The 26,595-nt window shown below is 44.5% G+C and overlaps 1 long non-coding RNA gene across 2 annotated transcripts in view; it reads left to right on the top strand.

Moving 5' to 3' along the window:
- Nucleotides 1–304: 304 nt before the first annotated feature.
- Nucleotides 305–26,595, top strand: part of LOC138247972 (uncharacterized) — a 274,693-nt gene continuing 248,402 nt past the window's right edge. For both annotated transcript variants that reach the window (XR_011194589.1, XR_011194590.1), the window contains exons 1-3: nucleotides 305–414; nucleotides 6,299–6,407; nucleotides 15,900–16,052. This is a non-coding gene — a long non-coding RNA (uncharacterized lncRNA). The remainder of the gene's footprint in view (nucleotides 415–6,298; nucleotides 6,408–15,899; nucleotides 16,053–26,595) is intronic.

Genomic DNA, 26,595 nt, shown 5'->3' with positions numbered 1-26,595 from the left:
TGTATTTAAAGTGTGCGGTAGGCTGTTTAGTTAAATGTTAGTAAGCTGGTGATATCAAGTAATTGAGATGACAAGATAAAAGATCAGACTAGATAGTTGAGACACAGGCATTAATAACACCGAGTCCCATTGCTATAAGTGGCTAGCATTACACGCATGTTATAAAACATAATACGAGAAGGAGGCATGATACGAGTGATTCATCCATGAAGTGTATAGGCATTCAAAGATGGCCGCCACAGAAAGAGTCAATCGAGGCACATAGGAAGGGAGGAGTTTTCCCTCTGGACTTGATAGAAGCGGACCAGTCTAAGGTCGGAAAAGTATAGAACAAATGCTGATGGCAGAAGTGAGAGTCCGTGGAGCGAGATGACAGTAACTTAGTGAGGTTGCGCTTTAAATCAAATGCAAAATGTAAGTAAAAACTATAATTAGAATTTCATGCACAATTACACGCTAAGATACAGAGTATGAAAAAAGTATGATGATATATTTTTAGTTACTGAACGACAACAGTGCGAATAATGGGCTAATCGAACAAGTTTAGTGAAGCTGTCATCGGACGCGTGAAAGAAATAACGATTATTTTGATACAAGGAAAAGGTAAGCCAAAAAGCATGTACATGGGTAAAGTACACAAAACAAGGGGAATATAAATAGATAAAAAGAACAGAGGTAACACGATAAGAGGTGGCACATGAGTTACTGGAGCACAATGCATGGATCCACTGGGTGGTTAGCATAGTTTATAAAAAGACCATCACCATGATAACTTAATAATAAGAACATAGACAAATAAGGGAGCCTGTTAAAGAGGCCCTGGGGAAGGCACCAGGAAGGTATTTTGATTAAAGGTGCTTTGGAGGTAATGGTGAACAGGGTTTGTAGGGACCCTGGTGACAATGTCGGTTATGGCTCTAGGGCAATTAGAATTGGAGAGTAACATTTTGAAAAAATCACATAAATAGGCACCGTTTCCGATGTCCTGAGGAGGCTTAAGTTGAAAGGCCGAAACGCGTTGACTATTTACCTGAGGAGTATTGTGTGAATTGTGGAATAAAGGGGAAGAAGAAAACACAAAAGTACCGCTCATAACCAACAGGAAGTAATAGCCTAGAAAAGTCGGTACCGAATAGTACTACCTCATTCAAAAGACTGCGCACCTGGAAAAGGGTTTAGCAGCGGATACATCTAGGAACTGCTGATTGGAAACTGTTAGTGCAAAAGACTTCTCTGAATTTTATATGCTAAGTGGCATACGCATTGTGGACAGAGATGTTCATAGTTATATGTATAGATGTTTGTAAATATGGTTTGTAAATAAGATACATATTTGTATGTTTACATTGTATGCTGAGAGAGACAAATATGAAGGAATATCAATAAAAAGAAGTGAATTCTTCCAGTGATTAAATGGTAATTTCACAGTGATATATTAGAATATGTATATATATTTATACCCTCTGTATGGTTGTATTTGGTGTATTGCTATATGGCCCATATACAGCGGGGTTTTAAGGGCTTCCTTAGATGATACATCTGTATTTTAAATACAGCTCATGCATGATGGCATTATGGGAGCGCTAAGGGGTGCATGAAAAGTAACACTGCACTAGGTGCACTTTTCAAAAATCTGCCCCCGAGTATTCTCCCAGATGGCAGGTGCTTCCCACTCCTGGGAGAGTCCTTTAGATGTCTATCCCTGCCTGCAGTGATGCAGAGAAACAGATCTGAATATTGCTCCCATCTGTAGGGAGCAGCGTTAATAGACTGCAGGGAGCAGTGTCGTCTTCGTCTGGATGCAGTGACCAGACTGGGACCCCGGGGGCCTTAGGGCGCTGTCCATAGCCCTCAGTGAGGATATGGTGAGTCCCCTGGGTGGACATTAGGGCACCCACCTTGGGTCGAATGCCTCCCTCCCCCATTAAAATGCATCCAGGCCCTGAAAATTGGGGCCACATACCCCTGGAACTGAAATCAGCCTGGGACGGGTGCCACATACCCCCCTCCCTATAAAATCTGCACTGGCTCCCAGGAGATGTAGTCCTGAACTCTGACCAGGAAGGGGGGCCCTCACTAAACAAGCACACTGGACCCCTGGGAATGGGGTCTTTTGGGTCAAAAATGTATCTGCTTCGAAGAGCCAGGTCTTGAGCCCCTTAATGAATTCGGTCAGAGAGGGGGAGGTGCAGAAGTGGATGGGGGAGAGCGTTCCAGGTCTTGGTGTCGAGATCCTCCGGCATGGCAGTGGCATGTGCAGGGAATCTGTGTGAGGGCTAGGTGTTGAAGCGGAGGTTCCTGCGTGGGCAGTGAAAGTGCTGTTGCTGGTTTGTGTAGGTGGATCTTTGGTCGTGGAGGGATTTGTAGGCAAGGGCCAGGAGCTTGAAGAGATATAATCTCTGGACTGGGAGCCAGTGGAGGTCTTTCAGGTGATGTGGGTTCTCTTGGGCAGGTTGAGGATGAGTCTGCCAGCTGAGTTCTGTATTGACTGGAGCCTTTGCATGATTTCGGTGGTGGTGCCTGCACTGAATGCATTGCAGTGGTCCAGCCAGCTGGTTATGAGGGCATGCTTTACTGTTTTCCGTGTGTTGATTGGGGGCCACTTGAAGATTTTGCAGAGCATGTAGAAACAGGCTGAGGAAATGGCATTGACCTGACATCTCACGGAGAGTTCACTCTCTAGAATGATGCCGTGGTTGCGGGTGTAGTCTTTTGGTGTTTTGGTGGGTCTGAACTCTGACAGCCACTATGAGTCTTTCCAGATGGTGGTTGTCTGTGTTAAGCTTTAAGCAGTTGTCCTTCACCTATGCTGAGATGTTCTTCATGCAGTTGTGGAAGCTGTACTTAGTTGAGGGGGTGTAGGCAGAGAGTGATAGGACGAGCCGTGTGTCATTGGTGTAGGAGATGATGTTGATGTTGTGCAATCTGACAATGTCTGTACGTGATGTCATATAAATGTTGAAGAGTGTATGGCTAAGGGATTGAGCCTTGGGGAAGACAGCAGATGTTGTGTTTGGCTTGCGACATAAAGGGGGTAGGAAGACTTTCTGGGTGTGCCCTATGGGGAAGGATGCCATCCATCTAAGCGCGTTGTCTGTTATTCCAGTTTAGTGAAGATGGTTGATGAGTATATGGTGGTAAACCACGATGAAGGCGACAGAGAGGTTGAGTTAGATAAAGGCAGCGGATTCTTATCTGCTGAGTAGGGCATGAATGTCATCTTTTGCAGCGATCAGAGCTGTCTTGGTGCTGTGGTTGGTTCTGAATCCTGATCGGGAATGGTCTAGTGGGTTGCAGGGGTGTCTCCTCCATAAGGGCAGAGGAGCATCACCCCCCAGCCAGCAGCTGCAAGACCTTTCAAAGAGAAGGATATTATCCTTTTCTTTGAAAGGGGCGGGGCCATGAGGGTAACATGCACTGAGCTCTCACTGCGCATGTATGTTTGGCTGAGCCTGCACAGGCTCCCAGTCTGCCTGGGAACACCCAGTCAGGGCACTTCCAGCCAATCCTGACGCTGCTTTGAGCAACGTCAGGATTGGCCACAGAGCAGGCTGGGAGCCTGTGCCTGCGTGCATTGATGATGCGGGAAAGAGGAGAGGTGCGCAACGGAGGAGGTAAGTCTTTTTTATTATATTTTCAGAAATATAAATGTATTAATCCATCCCCACACGCGCCGCCCACCCCCAGGAATCCCCAGAAGCTGCAACTGGTAGGTTGTTTCTCTCTAGGTGTTCAGTGATTTGGAGGTTGACGGCCTACTCCAGGATTTTGCCAGGAATGGGAAGGGGGTCTGATCTTGGCATGTTTCCAGGAGTCTGGAAAGGTGGCTATAGCTAGAGAGGTGTTGACTATGGTGGTGAATTGGTGGCTGATCTTGTCTCTTCTGAAGCTGAAGAGTCGGTGGGTGCAGGGATCGTTGGGTGCTCTGGAGTGGATGGAACTCATAACGGTGTTTGTGTCGATGCGCTGAGCTGTTTACAGGTGTTGACGGGGTGGTCGGTTGTGGTGGTTGATTAGAGGCTGTGGCTGTTAGGGATGTTGGAAGTTTGGGGATCAAAGTTAGATGGTTTCTAATTTGCTGTGGAAATAGTCAGCAAGGACGTTGCAGCGCTCCTATGATGCAGGTATTGAGTTTCTCATGGCTGCAGGCCACCTTTTACCTTTCACTCTACATAAAATCTCAAACAATTTATATAGGACTTATAAGCATCACGTGTGTCACCAAGATAACAGTTTAGACCATCAATTCTTATTACACAGTAAGCTTACATTTTACGCTGCATCATTGGAATTTATGTGCTTCACATCATTTTATTGACAATCAACAGCCAAATACAATATTTTCTACAAATCCACAAAGGTTGCATGTCTGTATTATAAATAATATACCATACTTTCAAAACATGCCATAGTACTAATCCAGTCATGTAATTTAAATAATTTTCTTCCAAAATAACACACTGTTGGTAAATGACTGTGGTTTAATCTCTTTGGGCCATATGTACGAAAGCTTTTTCCCATAGACACAGAATGGGTAAAATCATTTGGTACATCTGGCCCTTTATCTCCAAAATGACACACCATTGGTAGATTTGTGTAAAAAACATAATGGTGGTGCACCACTTATCCAAATTGTAGAAATAGAGAAATGTCCAGTCTTTTGTATACAGTAAAGATGTGATGAATCTTTTCTTTATTTTCTTCCACTTGTTCTCAATAACACATAGAGTTTGTGGTAACAACAGCCAACAGCCAACGTGTTTCCTTCTTCCCCATAGGACTTCTTCAGGGCTGTAACATGACACATAATACACCATAAGAGTATAAACAGCACTGCATACGTAACCATAGTTTTGTGTGCTTGCGAATTTTAAAATATGTACACATGTCCAAAGACATCAATATAAAAGACCAGACACAATTTAGACCAATACATAGATGTGAGACAAAAAAACAACAAAGGAAACTGACAAGGGATTTTACAGCAAATCATTAATGCAGGTGAGTGAATAAATGATGATCTCCCAAAAATACCTGATGTTGTCCGCCAGTAATTAAGTTCATACACGTGACGAGTGACCTATACATGAGCAGTTTGTGTGCATTCCATAGATACCAAAGCTGAACATACCTAATTCGTTTTCTGACTTGTTGCTTATTTGTCTATGTCCTCATACCCTTGAAATCTGTTGTGACATATCTAGTATGAAGGAAACAAACCCCTCACTTAATGATTTAGAAAGTATTCAATCCATGTAGATACCGAAAGTTTAAATCCACTGTCCCAGTGAAAAAAGCTCTCAAAACCAATTACAAATAATTTGGTCATAATTGCAATTTCATTTTTCATATATATTCAAAAAACATAGAACCAGCCTAATGTAAGGTATCAAGTTCAATCTAAAGCGATTTAATCCCAAAAAACATTTTCTTACTTTGTTCGATTATAAAATCACAATAATTCATTAGGCCCGATGTGATCATCGAAAACAACGAATATCAGCATTAAAAAACTCAGTCAGATAAACAATATGATAAGCAAGTAAGTAATCTATGAAAAAGTAGCAGCCAAACAGCCACCTGTCAAGAAAGTACCTTATATGAGCTTCAGGGTCGATATTACCCATATGTTGACCCAGTTTTACGGGTGTCCACGTATATGTGGCAGCGCGTTATACAGACGTTGAGGCAAGCACCAAGGGAGCGATGCGGTTTTTAAATAACCCGCCGACTCCGGTGTACTCAGGTGCAGATGCTTGGTAAGCGATCCGTCCCGACCCAGAAGTGTAGCCCCGAAGGGCGGAAGAGCGAATTGCATCAAAAATGAATAGTAGTAGCTTTGGCCATCTTTGTAAAGACAGCATATAACCCACCGCATGCCGGTCATCGAACCCAATATTGCCTCCTTCAGCTGTCCATTCAAAATAGATATGAATGCAGGAAATAATCCACTATAAAAAACATTTTACGGGCCATCCAGACACAAAAAAATCATTACTGTTCGGTGTCAAGCATGCCATATCACAAAAGGAGATAGATGTGGCGGCCATCTTGGAGCGTACAGAAAAATTACATTTTCAAATCAGCAAATTGTGCTCATTCTTATTTATAATTGAAACCTATACCGCTATCCATCATTGCTTAAGTACTTTGTGCCAATGTACAAGGAAAAAAGACAAATAGACAGAAGATCAATATATGTCAATTGCATACGGTGTACCAAATTGTTTGTAAAAACCACAGTGGCCATTGTGTAAATTTGTGTAAGTTGAACTCTCTATCTCTACGTGTCTTTCAGCAAACCAGTGCCTTCTTCAAGAAAGCCACGTAACATTTCTGTCAACATCCTCAAAACCACTGCAAATGGAAGTGGAACAATGGACTTGTCAGATAGAGAAAGACCAACGGTAAGTAGGTCTAATGACCATACATACTGAGCTGCCTGTTGCTAGCAGATAAATCTTGATAGAAAGCAAATAGAACTCCTTAAAGAAAATATGGAAACAGGATGATCGCAAAAAGGAATAAGTCCTAAGAACCTGTCGGCAGCTGGCCAATCTCTGGCCACAGAATCAAAAGTGATGACCTCAATTGATTGATCAAAATCCCAAGGTCCTTAAAACTATGCAAAAGTCAATTTATATCTCATGAAAATATAAGCCACACTGGATGAAATGCCATCATGTGTATCAAATGAAAATGGGTACTGCTCCTGGGTGATGTCATTTGTGAGGTCATAAGCAGTGCATGGCTGGGGTGCAAGTTATAGTTAGTTCTGCTGACTATAACTGGACAATTTCTATGTATTTTTAACAAATCTTCCTGCCCATAACATTAGGCTAAGCTTTGTTTTTTTCAGGTTGCCACTAGGTAGTTATATTTAGGAACTTTTTCACATAGAACATTTTTTTTGCCAAAACATTTGGCACCATTTTATGAATTTTTGAAATTTACTTTGCTCAGTTCAGCTGCGGTCTTGAAAGTTTTGGAGTGATCTGCAAAGCGTGGACTGAGAAAAGGGGTGGGATCCTAAAACACTTTTACCTTATTCTACGTCATAGGGATTGTTCAAATTCTTTAACACAACTACATGCCGAATCACTGAATGGTACTACACCAAATCTAGCTCTTGGTCTAGAAAGCATGCTTTTTGTGATTTTGTGTAAATCTATTCAGCAGTTTCTGAGATATTAGAGTTTAATAAATATAGATATAGAGGGACGCTGATCCTCCGGGGATCTGGACCTGCAGTTCTGGGTCCAGATCTGCAGGCCCAGATTGGCTGGTCACATCCTGACAGAAAAGTTGTGGTCACCATTTTGTTTGTGGCATCAGCTCTGGGTGGGAACACTCGTGCCCTAACTATAATTTGTGCCTTCACCATGCCCAGCTAATTACTCTATATATTATGTCATTATTGACACCTTCTATGGCATAATTGACATTATTACTGCAAAATTTGCAATAAAATTATTGATGAGAAAACTGTGCAAGGCGAGGGTGCGAGTTATAGTTACCTTAGGGTGTGAGTTATAGTTACTCAAGTTAACCATAACTAAAACTGCAGAATTTCTATGGTTTTATGCGAAAAAAATTCAGAACCTAGCTATAATGTCCCTGTAACCGTTGTTTTTTGTACTGAACTGAAAACTGGTTTTGAATGCACCTCAACTTTCCCAAAAGCCACCCAACGAACCCCCTCTATGTGGATTCAGGTTGTTATTCAATCATGTACAAGGCTAACATTAAGCCTCTAGTCTACTGGGAAATAGTTTGAATTTCTCCTGCACACTGAACTTGTAAGGTGGTGCTTTCTGACCTAGTGGACGAAATTATGGCCTGATAGTACATGAATCAGGAATAAGGGGATTTCAGACCTTTATATTGTCATCACTGGTTGTTCAGGCGTCAGCTGCTATGATAACATAAATCCAGCATTACATAATGATTGGATCACATAATAATTTGGACGCTATTTGCTATTTTGCTATGCCTATTTGGGTTATCAGAAACATTGATTAATACCAATGACACAATTTTCTTGGATTATTAAATGTAGGAAAGACCTGCAATGTTTTAAATCAACACATTTTCTGCTAACTTTAAAGCTGTTTGCACTTTATTTTATTACTCCTGGAAACCACAGGGGCCTTTATAGAAAGCATGTCATAAGTGTGAATTAGGTGTCACTATGTCTCTGCTACAAGTGCAATTCACTGTAAGTGCCTATAACACGCTCACCACTAAAAGAAGATATGTTCTCCCAGAACCCCACACCTTTGTGTGCCCTACTCATACATTCCCTTTGCCTTCCATAGAAGCATAAACCCTTTGATGTTCCTGTGAGCTGTGCTCAGGGCCAGCATTAGTTCTGGTAACGCACAATGCAACAATATCTTTTGGCACCCCCCATGACCTCCTCCTCAGATTCCCTCACTATCATCCAGCAAAAGTGCCCCTCATCTCCCCATAGACCCTCAATCACCTAAATGTAATTTGTTTTAAATCACTGGTAAAGGCTGGCGTTACCAATGCACACAGCTATCCACATAAAATACAGATTTGCTCTCTGCAGCAGGCACATTAACCCTCTGCACTACTTTATGGCAAGTCAAAACTGCCACTAAACAAAACTCTGTTCTCCCTCTCTAGCAGGAGCATTAAATACAATAGTTATCTTGACATTTGTATTGCTACCTGAAAGCTGGAGCACAAGGCACTCTGAAGCAGGTTCTTTTAAATCGTAAGTCATTGCTAAACACCACTCCCCCAATGAGATTAGTTTTTCCCCCTCCAGGTCCAGCGCCCATTGCAACCCTACCAGTTGCACTGCCCTAGAGCCGGCACTGAATGTGCTATTCACTGCACATGCTTAAGACATGCCCGCCAATAAAGAGATGTGGTCTTGTTGGATGCTACATCCTCATCAACTCAGCTCCACAGTCCTTGAAACATTCTTTTCAGAATGCCTGAGACCTTGAAAACTAGTTGCTCCTTTGTCCTCACTGCTCTTTCCTGCAAAGGAAACCCTCACATTTTAACTCTGCCATGTGTTCTACTTTCACCCCAGCCTACAGCCTTATGCAAGGGTTATAATTTAGCATTCATGTTTACCTATTTACAAGGGTTCCTCTTTCCACTGTCCTTGACATCTGTCCTAATGATGACCCCTTTAAGTTTCGATGGTGGGGTTGAACACCAACATATTAAACTATATGGACTGTCGCTTCTGAAATTACTTACATCCTCTCGAGGGAACAGTTAATTTAATCAATTTTGTATTCTAATGCATATATGGAGCCATATTTGTGTCTCTTTGCATGTCATTTCCTCTTGTCACTTTTAATCCAAGTGTGTTTATTAAGAGCAATGCACTGTTTCTCGATTTCAATTTTTGGAGCATCCAAAAATATTTTTGCAATGATTTTTCAGGATGTACTTTATGCATTCACGTTTAATTGATACATAATAATGTCATTATTATTTGATATTTTGACCGAAGTTCTTTCTTCTCTCTAATGGTTGTTTCTTGTATGTGGTATTGGTTACTGTTGCAGCACGGTTAGTTAAAGCGTAAGCTCAGCCTGGCAGAACATGCCATTCTTGTCTGGGGTGGTCAAGTACAACAGCTAGATAACCTGCACTCACCCTTGGGTAGCTTGACTACCAGTAGTAAGGTTATCCCAGAGACAATGTGTAAAGCAACAGCACAGCATGTTCTCACAACAATCGGGCTGAACAACCCCCAAAAAGATACTTCACACAGGTTGCATGTACAGAAAAATTGTATTCAACACACACACATGATTAACAGAGTTTGATTACAATGTGTTGTGGGAAAACTGGGCTGATTGCAGAAGCCCCCTCAATTCTTGCCCCATTTTTAGCTGATTCTGACTGTGCCCTGGGCACTGCTAACCAGTTCCAGGGCAATTTCTATGCTTAAAATAGTACATGCAATTAGGCCTAATTATGATTGGCTCTAACAACCTACCTGTAAGTCCCTAGTACATGGGAGGGCATGTAGGATTAGGGACCCAAGTATAGTTAGTGAACCTATAGGTGCACTGCTGTGGTGTCCAGTGTCATTGTAAATGGAGGCCTGCCTCCAACAGGGGAGGGGGGGTGTTGTGTGTGTGGGGGGTGTGGGTGTATGTTTGTGTGTGCATGCATGCAGGTTTGTGGTGTGAGGAATGCAAGTGTGCATGCATTGTTGTGAGTGTACGTGTATGTTGTGTTGTGTGAATGCATAGGTGCTTATATGTATGTAAGTGTATGTGGATGTGTGTGTGAATGGATGTATGCATGCGTGGGTGAATGTGGGTATGAATGTGTGTATGCGTGTGTATGATGGTGCATGAATGTGCGTGTCTGTTGTGGGGGGTCTGAAGTGGGAGGGGGAGGGTGGGGTAGGACTCTGGGGAGTGGGAGGGGGCGGGGAGACCCTTATCAGTGACAGGGAAGGAATTCCTTGTCACTGATAGTGCCTACCGCCATGGTTTTTGTGTCAGTAAGGAAGCCATGAAAACCATGGCAGTAGGCGGGCTCATAATCCCATGGGAGGGACAGTGACGGCCACCTGGCTGGAGACTGAAGTCTCCAGCCCGGCGGCTATTACCTCCCTGGTAGACATAGTGGTACATTGGCTTGACCGCCAATGTCATATTTTGGGAAGGAGTACCACCAGCCTGTTGGCAGTACTTTTCTCCAAAATACCGCCGTCCGCAATGGTCATAATGAGGCCTTAGTTCCTGATCCACACACACACACCGCTCCTGCCAGGTGGAGTCTGCATGATGTATGCGCCAACAGAAGGCATCAATCTCCAGATGTACCAATCACAATGTAGGTCCCTTTCAGGATGTCTTTGATGTCCCTGAGACCTTTGCAGAAAACAGAGGACAGACAATATGCCCTTGGAGAGCCACTTCAGGATGCCACACAGCAGCAGGCAATCAGCCTCAAGCCAGTCTCTAATCAGGAAGGGTGCACAGATTTCCTTCCTTGGACAGTTATCCTCTTGGATGCCCAGATTCCTCTGACAGTGTACAAATGCTGTCCTGCCTCACTGGTCCCAAATGTCCATTGGTGGTACTCTAAGTTGCAGACTTTGAGTACCCCTACTTACACTTAGAAAATGATGTGAAGTGGGGGTGGATCGAAGGGTATTCTTTTGAACCACAGATGTCCCCCCTAAATTTCATCCATGTCTGCCCCAAGGTCCTGGAATGCAGATCTTTATATTTATGGGTTCCAGGCTCTCACTCCAGGAAGACAAGTGTCATAACCTCTCCCCCATCTTTCTCACAAGGCCCTAAATGACAGGGATCTGTTATTCTGGATCCCCAAATTTTATAGTGGTCATCTGGTAAATGTGCAGAAGTGCTCTTCCCAGGGGTCCCCTGGAATGAAGCCTAAATTAGGAGGCACCAGAATCAATCCCATCACCTAGAAACAACCACATCCTAGAAGTGGCACTTCCTGGCCAGGGGTGACAAAGCTACCATTACCAACAGCTCATGTTTGTCATCCTGAGTCCAATGACACCAAACAGTATGAATCAGCTCCTCTGCAATCCCTTATTGCAACCAAACTTAATAAGCCTTGATGTCCTATATCACTTGATAAGTAGAGCAGCTCTCAGTGGCAGTGAGAACATGAGTGGGTGTTCAGCACTTACTGGGGCCCTGGCGCATGAACCAACCTGCCAAGGTAGGTGTCACTTCAGTTACAGCTACCACCATAGTGTTCATGTACCTCTGTCAGCTTGTTTCTGTTGTGATTACTTGTGCATGAATATGTGCACCATTGTCACATCATCCGTGTGTGTATCCACATAAGAAGCACCCTACCAGGTTGGAGACATGGACGCTTGGGTTGGAAAGGCCAACCCCCACCCATATGTGGCCTGGCCCGGGTACTCAAACCTGTACACAGGTGATGGTGCCGGACCTGAGGCACACTGCGGGTCCAACCATGGCTAATACTACCCAGCAGAGTTTCCCCACTTAGAGAGCACCCGCACCCACATCTCCACCCTGCCCATACAGGGGGCTGATGCTCGTGGCCCATGGGCACATATCAGGAAACCTGCTTCTTACCGTGGGATCTAGCTGGCTCCCTTTCAGTAGGGGTTCCCTCAAGGAGCCCACTCCACCTGAGCACGTCCTTCAAGAGGTGTCCATCTGGCTCCATGCCGACTCCTCTATTGGGTTCCTCCAGGGACAGTAGAGAGCCCCCTAAGCTCTAGTACCCCTCACAGGATTTCTATCTTGAGCACAGGTGCCCCCTGACCCCGTTGGCCTAGTCAATCAGACTTCAGACATTGCCAACGGAGTTGCAAATGTGGGCTGCACATGTGCCAGAATTTCTCTTGGCAACCAAGACTGCAAACCCCACCAGGTAACCAGTACCCTAATGGCCGAGGGACAGCCTGTGGCAGCACTTCAGCCACGTCCTTCCCCTCCTTCCCCTATCCTAGGTAGTACAAGGGGTTCGCTTCCCAGCTGCCACAGAACAGGGAAGTGTCTAGAGTCCTAAGGTGCAGCATGGTGAGATAGCATAGGCTGGGAGGAAAAAGCAAACAAAAAAACAGGATTTTTCCCTAAAGAGAGCTATGTCCAACAGTAACCCTCAAAATAATGATTTTTTCTCTTCCCCTTTTGAGACTTTTATTTAAATTATGTACTTTTATAATTGCGTAACATTATTATTTTTAAAGAAAAATAATAATTGATTCTCACAAAACAAATTTTCTACCCCCAAGGTTTGTTAGAGTGGGGGTTAACACCAAACATCAAACCTCTTCCCTACTATGGTAATTTATGAGATTCCATGTAACAATAATCCAGGCTTAAAATACTATTGGCTGAATCCTTCTTTTCACGCTATGAATTCGGTCTTTTATTATTTAAGCTGTAAATAAAGCTGAAAGTTTTTAAGTTATGCAATATAATGAATTGAGACCGCTGCTGTGGCGGTCCAACCACCACATTAAGACCCTGGCAGTCAGATTGCCAGGGTTCTGCCGTCTCCACTGGATTCAGTGATCCAGACCGTCTGACGGAGGTCGGAAATAGCAAGGGCAGCACTGCATGCAGCGCCGCCTTGCTGATTACAACCTGGTACTCACCGCCATGAAAAGGCTGGTGAAGAAAGGGCGCAAGGGGCCACAGGGAGCCCCCTGCACTGCCCATGCACTTGCATGGGCAGGGCTGGGGTACTCCTTCCCAGCAAAAATGCGAGGATGGTGGTGCACCCTGCAGGTGATAGTATTGCTACAGGCTTGATCATGAGCTGGAGACAATACTGCCACCACTTTCCCACTGGGCTGACTGACGGAAGCCTCAGGTTCCGCCAGTCAGCCTAGCTGGAAAGTCTTAATGGGTCTGACAGGGAGGTAGCCAGTGTGGTGGCTACTTTCCCAACGGAAGTTCGGCGGATGGGTCTTCCTGTCTGCCGAACTCCTAATTAGGCCCAAAGTGATAAAAATCCACCCTTAAATGTATATTGGATTAAACAGGTGCTTTTCACAATGAACAGGCCCACTCAACTGCCTTTGTAAAAACTTTTCATAACACACCGATCTGTCTGTTCTATTAGCCCCCGATGTATTGCTTTTCAATAAACCGGCCAGGTCTATAGATTTAGCATTGGCTTGTTACAAAATGTTTTGAGCATAGCCTTACTTTCAGGTATGTTGTCACAAAATTACAAATGTGTACAAAATTAGAGTTGACAAAGCAATGTACATTGCCACCTAAGAAGGAATTATAGGGACTGTTGCAATTAAAATCGTTTACCCCACGACTTTGTCAGAGTAGGGTAGCATGCAGCAGGCCCCCGGCTATAGCCATCATTTAAATAAAAAAAACAGCAACAAAATGCCTGACTGTAGTCCTTACTACAGTTTAATACCAATGCATACCAATGCAAAGGTCTGTTGCTTTTAAAATATAATTTTTATGCTAAATAGGAGAGAGGAAACAGTGGTTCCCAATTATTGATCTGATGTAATTATCTTAAGCATTTGTGTGCATACATGGTAATTATGCTCAGAGCATCTATAATGGCAGTAGGAGAAATAGAACAGTTGACTGAACAATCACAATATTTCATTTCATATTGGCCTTTCAAGAGCAAACTCCAAGTCGTAACATCTTTAACAAATCATATGTACTCACTTATAATCAATATTTGTGCTAAGAAAACGTAAATAGTGCTGATGGCATAGTAAATAGTTAATAAGCAGATTTCTACATAATACAAACAAAATGTGCGCATGGGATTTTTAAAAGGGTGAGAGTCCTGTTTCAGTGTCTCTGAGTTTTGAACCAGATTGGCAATAGTCAAAGGTCTCAATGGGAAAATCCCCTATTACTGTTGCCTCTGTGAGTCAAAATGTTGACGTTCATAAGAGGATTAGATTGCTGAAGCCCTTGTTTAAAGAGTTTACTGATACCCATCCCTGACATGTTAACCCATCAGCTAATCACTGTGCACTTCCTCACGGGAACTGTCTATGTTTGTAATAAATCTGAATATATGAATGTGACTAGACATCATTTGTTGCATCCCTTTGTTGGTCCACTAAATGCCAATATAGAATGCAACATTGTTTATATTCACTTTACTTGACAGCACTTATGGGTAATCTATAGATTATACGTAATAATGACTTTGAGATGTAATAGAGTTGTAGGAGGGATGAAGGCATCTAGATGGAAAATGAAGACTCCGAGCACTGCTAGGCTTCAGAATCCATTGATGATCAGTACTATTCCAATAGTATCCCAAACATATTATTTGATAGTCATGGGCAAGCTACCTGTGATTGTTGAGAGCCATCATCTGCTGTTTTGTGTCTCCCAACTGCAGGAGTCCACTGAAAGGTTGAAAAGCGCTTTACATATAAACATACTTGGTGATTATAAACCATTCCTTCACCACATATACAATGCTATTGTAATGCAGAGCTCTAGCCATGTAAAGACATTGAGTTAAGGAAAAGTGCATGCTGCCAGAGCTATATATTTATATTCAAAATACAGTTCCATTATAAATACCAGAGGACAGATCAGATCATGACATAGTTTGGAAGATAAGTATACAGAATTAAGTATGTTAAAATGTCACCTGTTAGATATAGCCTAAGGAAAGTATTTGGGTGATAAGTGCAGTCAGGATAGTACTTGGATGAATGTACGCTTTACTTGATTAGCAAAACTCAAATAAAATCCAACATGGCTTCACTCTGACTTCAGTGATTCCTGAGCATCTGAACAATTCCAGTGAGTAAACTAGCAGTTACATCCCTCCATTCACTTAGGGTGGAATTACTGCTGCCCCCATATGAGCAACCCAAGATGTATGGATACAGGCCTTTGCCTGCAATCCACCAAATGCTGAGTCACTGGGACCTACACTTAATAGGACTCAGAGGCTCCAATACATACATCAGTGCTTCCACCCTTGCATCTAATTGTTTAAAAAATAACCACACCCTGCTCTAAACCATCCAACAGGAGTTTATGGAAGCAATGTTTAACCTTGCCCTACGCCTTGCAGTTGTAAATCCTTTAAGGACAAAGGTGTTGTTGCATGGATTGTGTGTAATCTCTATTTTACAGTCAACTTCTTAGACCAAGATCTATTTTCCATGGTAGCTTTTTCCATACATTACTGCTAATATGTGAATGTACTTTATCTGCATTTCTGATAGGCACTGACACCTTTAGTCTGTACAGCCAGTTCCAGGGTTGTAAATTTCAGAACACAATGCCATTGTTTTGCTTTCTGGCTGTGCTCACTAGGGGACACTTCATTTTAGCTAGACAAACCAAATGAGCTGCTCTGAGTCTCTATCACAGTGTGATAACACTTCTTTATCATATAAACAGCTTCCATGCTAGGGCTCAGCGAGAGAAACACTTCTATGATGGGATTACCACTGAACCTCTGCGAGCTGTGACTGAGATGCAACCCTGCAGACTCTGACCTCCATCCTGCCAAGGACAATAACCTGCACTGGCTTCATGACATCTAACACCAAGGTATGGGGGTTAGACTATCCCTACTGATCTGGCAGAGGGCACTATGTTTTCTTTAGTATAGCATTAGGTACAGACAGGAGTACACAAACATTAACAACAATTACCATAATTGAATTGTTCATCTTCTTTACCATTCTACCAATGCTGATTACAATAGTAATGTCTCATCTGTCTAATAATTGCAGCACATGCTTTTCATACACGAGTACACTCATTTTAATAAAGGTTTTGGAATGTTTATTGTATCTTTCTTGTGTTTCCAGAAATGTATTTTCCCTTGTCAGTTTATGGATTGGATGTGGTACTGTGAGCTAGCTGATGTTACCCGACATTTACAGATGATATATGTGTAATGAGTCTCTATATTGTGAAGTTCATGTTGGTCTATTAAACCGTCCTGCTATGTTTGTAGAAACAGTTTAATAAGCAAGGCTACAAGGTTTTAACTGGAGAATGTTTTCAAAGCGTACAGCCATGCTGTCTCTGCAGTTTATCTTGAAACTCAGGATGTCACTTGTGGTGGCTTTAGCTCTTTTTGTGGATCTAGAAAATATGTTCTTTGCATCTTGGTGGAGAGGGTATGATAATGTCCAAATACTGAAACTGTCTCACTTTTCTATCCCGGAATCAATTTCCATTCAGCCCTATGCAAAACTATAAAATGAGAATCCTAGTAAAGCCATGTAGTACCAGTACTACATCTTTTGTTGTTAAACGTACTTTATCTAATTCATTTTGATAGTGTGGCATTAATTGGCACGGTGTGTTAATTGCCACATTGTTCCATGTGTCATTAAAATGGGACATGCAAAACACAACTTGAATGACTGACTTACTGCTAAGTTTAGGGCCTTGTAGCAGCTAGGGAGATCAAATGTATTTTAACAGTAATATAGGACAAAAACATAGTTTTATAAAACAACATAGAAAATTTCATTAACATAAATATTCGTGAAACATGATACAAGAGTAGATGTAGGAATCTTTGTAAATATCTACAGAAGAAATATCCTGCCCATTTTCATCGTCTTAAAATACATTTAGGCTAACTTTCCGTGGTATACTTTGATAGCAAAAAAGGCACCAATATAGAGATTGATTTCACGGGTGCCCTTGAATTCTTGAAAACAAACAAATCTCATTTTTTCATTCCACAAAACTGTGTTCAAGGTCACCGCTAATACTGTAAACGGAGTATTTTTTGTTTCCTTCAGAAGGAAAAACTTCCTTTCTATTATGTATCTGATAAAAAAATATGACGCGTGGGATGAAACAAGCACCTTCTGAATGTCATATCAGGCTTCCTTTGAAAAATGTGTTATCCAGAGAAAAAACGTTACTTTATAGAATGTGCCCTTCATGTACATAACATTAATCATAACTTGGAAAATATTATTAAAAAAACATACCATCAACTCTCCAGCTCGAGAGTCCTTGTACCAATCTTTCGTAACAGAGTTTTCAAAGCCAAACAAAATTACTCTTTGTGTGTATTCGGTACAGCATTTCCCATAGTGGTTATAAAGAAGCAAGCAACGCAGTGCTCTCTATAGGATGATGAACCTTTGTAATGCCTGGTTTTCATCCTCTGTCGCGTCAATCAGAGGACAGCTGTCTCACAAACTGAGATTTTGAAAAAAACATGTTCATATTCTGAGAATGAGAACTGAACTTAAAATATTCAATGCATGAAAAATGACATTTCCGAAAGACTGAGACTGGTTAACTTTGTCACTGAAAAAGTAAAATAATAGGTTGCATATTTACCTGACTGCAGGCAGAGAGCGGTTTTTTCGTTGCAGTCAGAAATGAAGAAAATACAGGAAGATTGCGAGATTAGTGTAGATATTGCACTGCGTTTTTTTTACCAACCTGTTATAATTAAATGTAACAAAGTAAACAATTCTATATGACATGAAAAAAAATGTATGAATAATGGCATAATACAGGAAAGTCACAATCCCAGTTTCAAAACATGTCTCTAATTTTTGTACAGTTGTGACATCTCTAGTCACGAACAAAAGGTAATAGGAGGAATGCTTGCGAAAACCTTAAAGCATTGTATCTCGCTCTGGGTAGCAGTTCAACCCATGATTTTATTCTCTCCATGCCACTCTAAACAAAGGCTAATCTTTTTCAAATAAGTACTAACCCTGCTCCTCATGAGAAAAGGCCATCCCGAACTGCTAGGCTAGGCCCCTTCCAGAAGGAACCGCAAGCAACCTCTGACAGTTGTCTTATTATACCTTATCAGTGAGGTATAACTTAGTGTAGGAAGGTAGCCTCTTTATAGCCTTGTTACCCCCACGTTTGGCCTTTTTGTGAGTATATGTCAGGGTGTTTTTACAGTCTCACCGGGATCCTGCTAGCCAGGACCCCAGTGCTCATAGTGAAAACCCTATTTGTCAGGGTGTTTTATGCCTCACTGGGACCCTGCTAGCCAGGACCCCAGTGCTCATAGTTTGTGGCCTGAATGTGTTCCCTGTGTGGTGTCTAACTGTGTCACTCAGGCTCTGCTGACAAGAACCTCAGTGCTTATGCTTCCTCTGCTTTCAAAATCGTCACTGCAGGCTAGTGACCATTTTCACCAAATCTTATAGGCACATTGGAACACCCTTATAATTCCCTAGTATATGGTACCTAGGTACCCAGGGTGTTGGAGTTCCAGGAGATCCCTATGGGCTGCAGCATTTCTTTTGCCACCCATATGGAGCTCAGACAATTATTACACAGAACTGACACTGCAGCCTGAGTGAAATAACGTCCACGTTATTTCACAGCCATTTTACACTGCACTTAAGTAACTTATAAGTCACCTATATGTCTAACCGTCACCTACTGAAGGTTAGGTGCAAAGTTACTAAGTGTGAGGGCACCCTGGCACTAGCCAAGGCGCCCCCACATAGTTCAGGGCAATTTCTCCGTACGTTTTAAGTGCAGGGACACCATTACACACGTGTACCACATTTAGGTCAATACCTATATGTAGCTTCACAATGGTAACTCCGAATATGGCCATGTAACATGTCTAAGATCCTGGAAGTGTTCCCCCATGCCAAATCTGGTATTGGGGTGCCAATCCCATGCATCGCCGGGGCTCCAGCATGGACCCCGGGTACTGCCAAACTAGCTCTCAGGGGTTTTCACCGCAGCTACTGCTGCTGCCAACCCACAGGCAGGCTTCTGCCCTCCTGGGGTCTGGGCAGCCCAGTCCCAGGAAGGCAGAACAAAGAATTTCCTCTGAGAGAGGGTGTTATACCCTCTCCCTTTGGAAATAGGTGTTAAGGGCTGGGGAGGAGTAGCCTTCCCCAGCCTCTGGAAATGCTTTGAAGGGCACAGATGGTGCCCTCCTTGCATAAGCCAGTTGTAGGAAGTTGGCTCTGTATGTACTACTTCAAAGTAAGGAATAGCATGCACAGAGTCCAAGGGTTCCCCTTAGAGGTAAAATAGTGGTAAAAAGAGATAATACTAATGCTCTATTTTGTGGTAGTGTGGTCGAGCAGTAGGCTTATCCAAGGAGTAGTGTTAAGCATTTGTTGTACATACACAAGACAATAAATGAGGTACACACACTCAGAGACAAATCCAGCCAATAGGTTTTTATATAGAAAAATATCTTTTCTTAGTTTATTTTAAGAACCACAGGTTCAAATTCTACATGTAATATCTCATTCGAAAGGTATTGCAGGTAAGTACTTTAGGAACTTCAAATCATAAAAATTGCATGTATACTTTACAAGTTATTGACAAATAGCTGTTTTAAAAGTGGACACAGTGCAATTTTCACAGTTCTTGGGGGAGGTAAGTTTTTTGTTAGTTTTACCAGGTAAGTAAGACACTTACAGGGTTCAGTTCTTGGTCCAAGGTAGCCCACCGTTGGGGGTTCAGAGCAACCCCAAAGTCACCACACCAGCAGCTCAGGGCCGGTCAGGTGCAGAGTTCAAAGTGGTGCCCAAAACACATAGGCTAGAATGGAGAGAAGGGGGTGCCCCGGTTCCGGTCTGCTTGCAGGTAAGTACCCGCGTCTTCGGAGGGCAGACCAGAGGGGTTTTGTAGGGCACCGGGGGGGACACAAGCCCACACAGAAATTTCACCCTCAGCAGCGCGGGGGCGGCCGGGTGCAGTGTGGAAACAGGCGTCGGGTTTTCAATGTTAGTCTATGAGAGATCTCGGGATCTCTTCAGCGCTGCAGGCAGGCAAGGGGGGGATTCCTCGGGGAAACCTCCACTTGGGCAAGGGAGAGGGACTCCTGGGGGTCACTTCTCCAGTGAAAGTCCGGTCCTTCAGGTCCTGGGGGCTGCGGGTGCAGGGTCTCTCCCAGGCGTCGGGACTTTAGGTTCAAAGAGTCGCGGTCAGGGGAAGCCTCGGGATTCCCTCTGCAGGCGGCGCTGTGGGGGCTCAGGGGGGACAGGTTTTGGGTACTCACAGTATCAGAGTAGTCCTGGGGTCCCTCCTGAGGTGTTGGATCGCCACCAGCCGAGTCGGGGTCGCCGGGTGCAGTGTTGCAAGTCTCACGCTTCTTGCGGGGAGCTTGCAGGGTTCTTTAAAGCTGCTGGAAACGAAGTTGCAGCTTTTCTTGGAGCAGGTCCGCTGTCCTCGGGAGTTTCTTGTCTTTTCGAAGCAGGGGCAGTCCTCAGAGGATGTCGAGGTCGCTGGTCCCTTTGGAAGGCGTCGCTGGAGCAGGATCTTTGGAAGGCAGGAGACAGGCCGGTGAGTTTCTGGAGCCAAGGCAGTTGTCGTCTTCTGGTCTTCCGCTGCAGGGGTTTTCAGCTAGGCAGTCCTTCTTCTTGTAGTTGCAGGAATCTAATTTTCTAGGGTTCAGGGTAGCCCTTAAATACTAAATTTAAGGGCGTGTTTAGGTCTGGGGGGTTAGTAGCCAATGGCTACTAGCCCTGAGGGTGGGTACACCCTCTTTGTGCCTCCTCCCAAGGGGAGGGTGTCACAATCCTAACCCTATTGGGGGAATCCTCCATCCGCAAGATGGAGGATTTCTAAAAGTTAGAGTCACCTCAGCTCAGGACACCTTAGGGGCTGTCCTGACTGGTCAGTGACTCCTCCTTGTTTTTCTCATTATCTTCTCCGGCCTTGCCGCCAAAAGTGGGGCCTGGCCGGAGGGGGCGGGCAACTCCACTAGCTGGAGTGTCCTGCTGGGTTGGCACAAAGGAGGTGAGCCTTTGAGGCTCACCGCCAGGTGTGACAATTCCTGCCTGGGGGAGGTGTTAGCATCTCCACCCAGTGCAGGCTTTGTTACTGGCCTCAGAGTGACAAAGGCACTCTCCCCATGGGGCCAGCAACATGTCTCGGTTTGTGGCAGGCTGCTAGAACTAGTCAGCCTACACAGATAGTCGGTTAAGTTTCAGGGGGCACCTCTAAGGTGCCCTCTGGGGTGTATTTTACAATAAAATGTACACTGGCATCAGTGTGCATTTATTGTGCTGAGAAGTTTGATACCAAACTTCTCAGTTTTCAGTGTAGCCATTATGGTGCTGTGGAGTTCGTGTTTGACAGACTCCCAGACCATATACTCTTATGGCTACCCTGCACTTACAATGTCTAAGGTTTTGTTTAGACCCTGTAGGGGTACCATGCTCATGCACTGGTACCCTCACCTATGGTATAGTGCACCCTGCCTTAGGGCTGTAAGGCCTGCTAGAGGGGTGTCTTACCTATACTGCATAGGCAGTGAGAGGCTGGCATGGCACCCTGAGGGGAGTGCCATGTCGACTTACTCGTTTTGTTCTCACTAGCACACACAAGCTGGCAAGCAGTGTGTCTGTGCTGAGTGAGAGGTCTCCAGGGTGGCATAAGACATGCTGCAGCCCTTAGAGACCTTCCTTGGCATCAGGGCCCTTGGTACTAGAAGTACCAGTTACAAGGGACTTATCTGGATGCCAGGGTCTGCCAATTGTGGATACAAAAGTACAGGTTAGGGAAAGAACACTGGTGCTGGGGCCTGGTTAGCAGGCCTCAGCACACTTTCAATTGTAAACATAGCATCAGCAAAGGCAAAAAGTCAGGGGGCAACCATGCCAAGGAGGCATTTCCTTACACAACCCCCCCCCAAACGAAAGAGGATGAGACTAACCTTTCCCAAGAGAGTCTTCATTTTCTAAGTGGAAGAACCTGGAAAGGCCATCTGCATTGGCATGGGCAGTCCCAGGTCTGTGTTCCACTATAAAGTCCATTCCCTGTAGGGAGATGGACCACCTCAACAGTTTAGGATTTTCACCTTTCATTTGCATCAGCCATTTGAGAGGTCTGTGGTCAGTTTGAACTAGGAAGTGAGTCCCAAAGAGGTATGGTCTCAGCTTCTTCAGGGACCAAACCACAGCAAAGGCCTCCCTCTCAATGGCACTCCAACGCTGCTCCCTGGGGAGTAACCTCCTGCTAATGAAAGCAACAGGCTGGTCAAGGCCATCATCATTTGTTTGGGACAAAACTGCCCCTATCCCATGTTCAGAGGCATCAGTCTGCACAATGAACTGCTTAGAATAATCTGGAGCTTTGAGAACTGGTGCTGAGCACATTGCCTGTTTCAGGGTGTCAAAGGCCTGTTGGCATTCCACAGTCCAGTTTACTTTCTTGGGCATTTTCTTGGAGGTGAGTTCAGTGAGGGCTGTCACAATGGATCCATATCCCTTCACAAACCTCCTGTAATACCCAGTCAAGCCAAGGAATGCCCTGACTTGAGTCTGGGTTTTTGGAGCTACCCAGTCCAGAATAGTCTGGATCTTGGGTTGGAGTGGCTGAACTTGGCCTCCACCTACAAGGTGTCCCAAGTAAACCACAGTTCCCTGCCCTATCTGGCATTTGGATGCCTTGATAGAGAGGCCTGCAGATTGCAGAGCCTTCAAAACCTTCCTCAGGTGGACCAGGTGATCCTGCCAGGTGGAGCTAAAGACAGCAATATCATCAAGATAAGCTGTGCTAAAGGACTCCAAGCCAGCAAGGACTTGATTCACCAACCTTTGGAAGGTGGCAGGGGCATTCTTTAAACCAAAGGGCATAACAGTAAACTGATAATGCCCATCAGGTGTGGAGAATGCTGTCTTTTCTTTTGCTCCAGGTGCCATTTTTATTTGCCAGTACCCTGCTGTCAAGTCAAAGGTACTTAGAAATTTGGCAGCACCTAATTTATCAATGAGCTCATCAGCTCTTGGAATTGGATGGGCATCTGTCTTGGTGACAGAATTGAGCCCTCTGTAGTCCACACAAAACCTCATCTCTTTCTTTCCATCTTTGGTGTGAGGTTTGGGGACTAAGACCACTGGGCTAGCCCAGGGGCTGTCAGAGCGCTCAATTACTCCCAATTCCAGCATCTTGTGGACTTCCACCTTGATGCTTTCTTTAACATGGTCAGATTGTCTAAAGATTTTGTTCTTGACAGGCATGCTGTCTCCTGTGTCCACATCATGGGTACACAGGTGTGTCTGACCAGGGGTTAAGGAGAAGAGTTCAGGAAACTGTTGTAGGACTCTCCTACAATCAGCTTGCTGTTGGCCAGAGAGGGTGTCTGAGTAGATCACTCCATCTACTGTACCATCTTTTGGGTCTGATGACAGAAGATCAGGGAGAGGTTCACTCTCTGCCTCCTGATCCTCATCTGTTACCATCAACAGATTGACATCAGCCCTGTCGTGGAAGAGCTTAAGGCGGTTTACATGGATCACCCTCTTGGGGCTCCTGCTTGTGCCCAGGTCCACCAAGTAGGTGACCTGACTCTTCCTCTCCAGTACTGGGTAAGGGCCACTCCATTTGTCCTGGAGTGCCCTGGGAGCCACAGGCTCCAGAACCCAGACTTTCTGCCCTGGTTGGAACTCAACCAGTGCAGCCTTTTGGTCATACCAAAACTTCTGGAGCTGTTGGCTGGCCTCAAGGTTTTTGGTTGCCTTTTCCATGTACTCTGCCATTCTAGAGCGAAGGCCAAGTACATAGTCCACTATGTCTTGTTTTGGCTCATGGAGAGGTCTCTCCCAGCCTTCTTTAACAAGAGCAAGTGGTCCCCTTACAGGATGACCAAACAGAAGTTCAAAGGGTGAGAATCCTACTCCCTTCTGTGGCACCTCTCTGTAAGCGAAAAGCAGACATGGCAAGAGGACATCCCATCTCCTTTTGAGCTTTTCTGGGAGCCCCATGATCATGCCTTTTAATGTCTTGTTGAATCTCTCAACCAAGCCATTAGTTTGTGGATGGTATGTTGTAGTGAATTTATAAGTCACTCCACACTCATTCCACATGTGCTTTAGGTATGCTGACATGAAGTTGGTACCTCTGTCAGACACCACCTCCTTAGGAAAACCCACTCTGGTAAAGATACCAATGAGGGCCTTGGCTACTGCAGGGGCAGTAGTCGACCTAAGGGGAATAGCTTCAGGATACCTGGTAGCATGATCCACTACTACCAGGATATACATATTTCCTGAGGCTGTGGGAGGTTCTAGTGGACCAACTATGTCCACACCCACTCTTTCAAAGGGAACCCCCACCACTGGAAGTGGAATGAGGGGGGCCTTTGGATGCCCACCTGTCTTACCACTGGCTTGACAGGTGGGGCAGGAGAGGCAAAACTCCTTAACCATGTTGGACATATTGGGCCAGTAGAAGTGGTTGACTAACCTCTCCCACGTCTTGGTTTGTCCCAAATGTCCAGCAAGGGGAATGTCATGGGCCAATGTTAGGATGAACTTCCTGAACAGCTGAGGCACTACCACTCTCCTAGTGGCACCAGGTTTGGGGTCTCTGGCCTCAGTGTACAGGAGTCCATCTTCCCAATAGACCCTATGCGTTCCATTTTTCTTGCCTTTGGACTCTTCAGCAGCTTGCTGCCTAAGGCCTTCAAGAGAGGGACAGGTTTCTTGTCCCTTACACAGCTCCTCCCTTGAGGGTCCCCCTGGGCCTAAGAGCTCAACCTGATAAGGTTCAAGCTCCAAAGGCTCAGTTCCCTCAGAGGGCAGAACTTCTTCCTGAGAAGAGAGGTTCCCTTTCTTTTGCTGTGTTGTAGTTGGTTTCCCAACTGACTTTCCTGTTCTCTTGGTAGGCTGGGCCATTCTTCCAGACTCCAGCTCTACTTGTTCACCCTGTGCCTTGCATTGTGCTCTTGTTTTCACACACACCAGTTCAGGGATACCCAGCATTGCTGCATGGGTTTTTAGTTCTACCTCAGCCCATGCTGAGGACTCCAGGTCATTTCCAAGCAGACAGTCCACTGGGATATTTGAGGAGACCACCACCTGTTTCAGGCCATTGACCCCTCCCCATTCTAAAGTAACCATTGCCATGGGATGTACTTTTCTCTGATTGTCAGCGTTGGTGACTGTGTAAGTTTTTCCAGTCAGGTATTGGCCAGGGGAAACCAGTTTCTCTGTCACCATGGTGACACTGGCACCTGTATCCCTCAGGCCCTCTATTCTAGTCCCATTAATTAAGAGTTGCTGTCTGTATTTTTGCATGTTAGGCGGCCAGACAGCTAGTGTGGCTAAATCCACCCCACCCTCAGAAACTAGAATAGCTTCAGTGTGGACCCTGATTTGCTCTGGGCACACTGTTGATCCCACTTGGAGACTAGCCATGCCAGTGTTACCTGGATGGGAGTTTGGAGTGGAACCTTTCTTGGGACAGGCCTTGTCTCCAGTTTGGTGTCCATGCTGTTTACAGCTATGACACCAGGCCTTTTTGGGATCAAAGTTTTTACCCTTGTACCCATTGTTTTGTGAAGAGGCTCTGGGCCCACCCTCCTGTGCAGGTTTTTGGGGGCCTGTAGAAGACTCTTTACTATTTTTAGTTTTGGTTGTCTCATCACCCTTCCCCTGGGGAGTCTTTGTGACCCCTTTCTTTTGGTCACCCCCTGTTGAAGTCTTGGACACCCTTGTCTTGACCCAATGGTCCGCCTTCTTTCCCAATTCTTGGGGAGAAATTGGTCCTAGGTCTACCAGATGCTGATGCAGTTTATCATTGAAACAATTACTCAATAGGTGTTCTTTCACAAATAAATTGTACAGCCCATCATAATTACTTACACCACTGCCTTGAATCCAACCATCTAGTGTTTTCACTGAGTAGTCTACAAAGTCAACCCAGGTCTGGCTCGAGGATTTTTGAGCCCCCCTGAATCTAATCCTATACTCCTCAGTGGAGAATCCAAAGCCCTCAATCAGGGTACCCTTCATGAGGTCATAAGATTCTGCATCTTGTCCAGAGAGTGTGAGGAGTCTATCCCTACACTTTCCTGTGAACATTTCCCAAAGGAGAGCACCCCAGTGAGATCTGTTCACTTTTCTGGTTACACAAGCCCTCTCAAAAGCTGTGAACCATTTGGTGATGTCATCACCATCTTCATATTTAGTTACAATCCCTTTAGGGATTTTCAACATGTCAGGAGAATCTCTGACCCTATTTATGTTGCTGCCACCATTGATGGGTCCTAGGCCCATCTCTTGTCTTTCCCTCTCTATGGCTAGGATCTGTCTTTCCAAAGCCAATCTTTTGGCCATCCTGGCTAACTGGATGTCCTCTTCACTGGGGTTATCCTCAGTGATTTCAGAGG

Source organism: Pleurodeles waltl, chromosome 1_2 (assembly GCF_031143425.1).
Source record: "Pleurodeles waltl isolate 20211129_DDA chromosome 1_2, aPleWal1.hap1.20221129, whole genome shotgun sequence".
Classification (NCBI taxonomy): domain Eukaryota; kingdom Metazoa; phylum Chordata; class Amphibia; order Caudata; family Salamandridae; genus Pleurodeles; species Pleurodeles waltl.
Note: the sequence above shows the minus strand (reverse complement) of the source record. Positions and strands in the feature narration are given on the sequence as shown.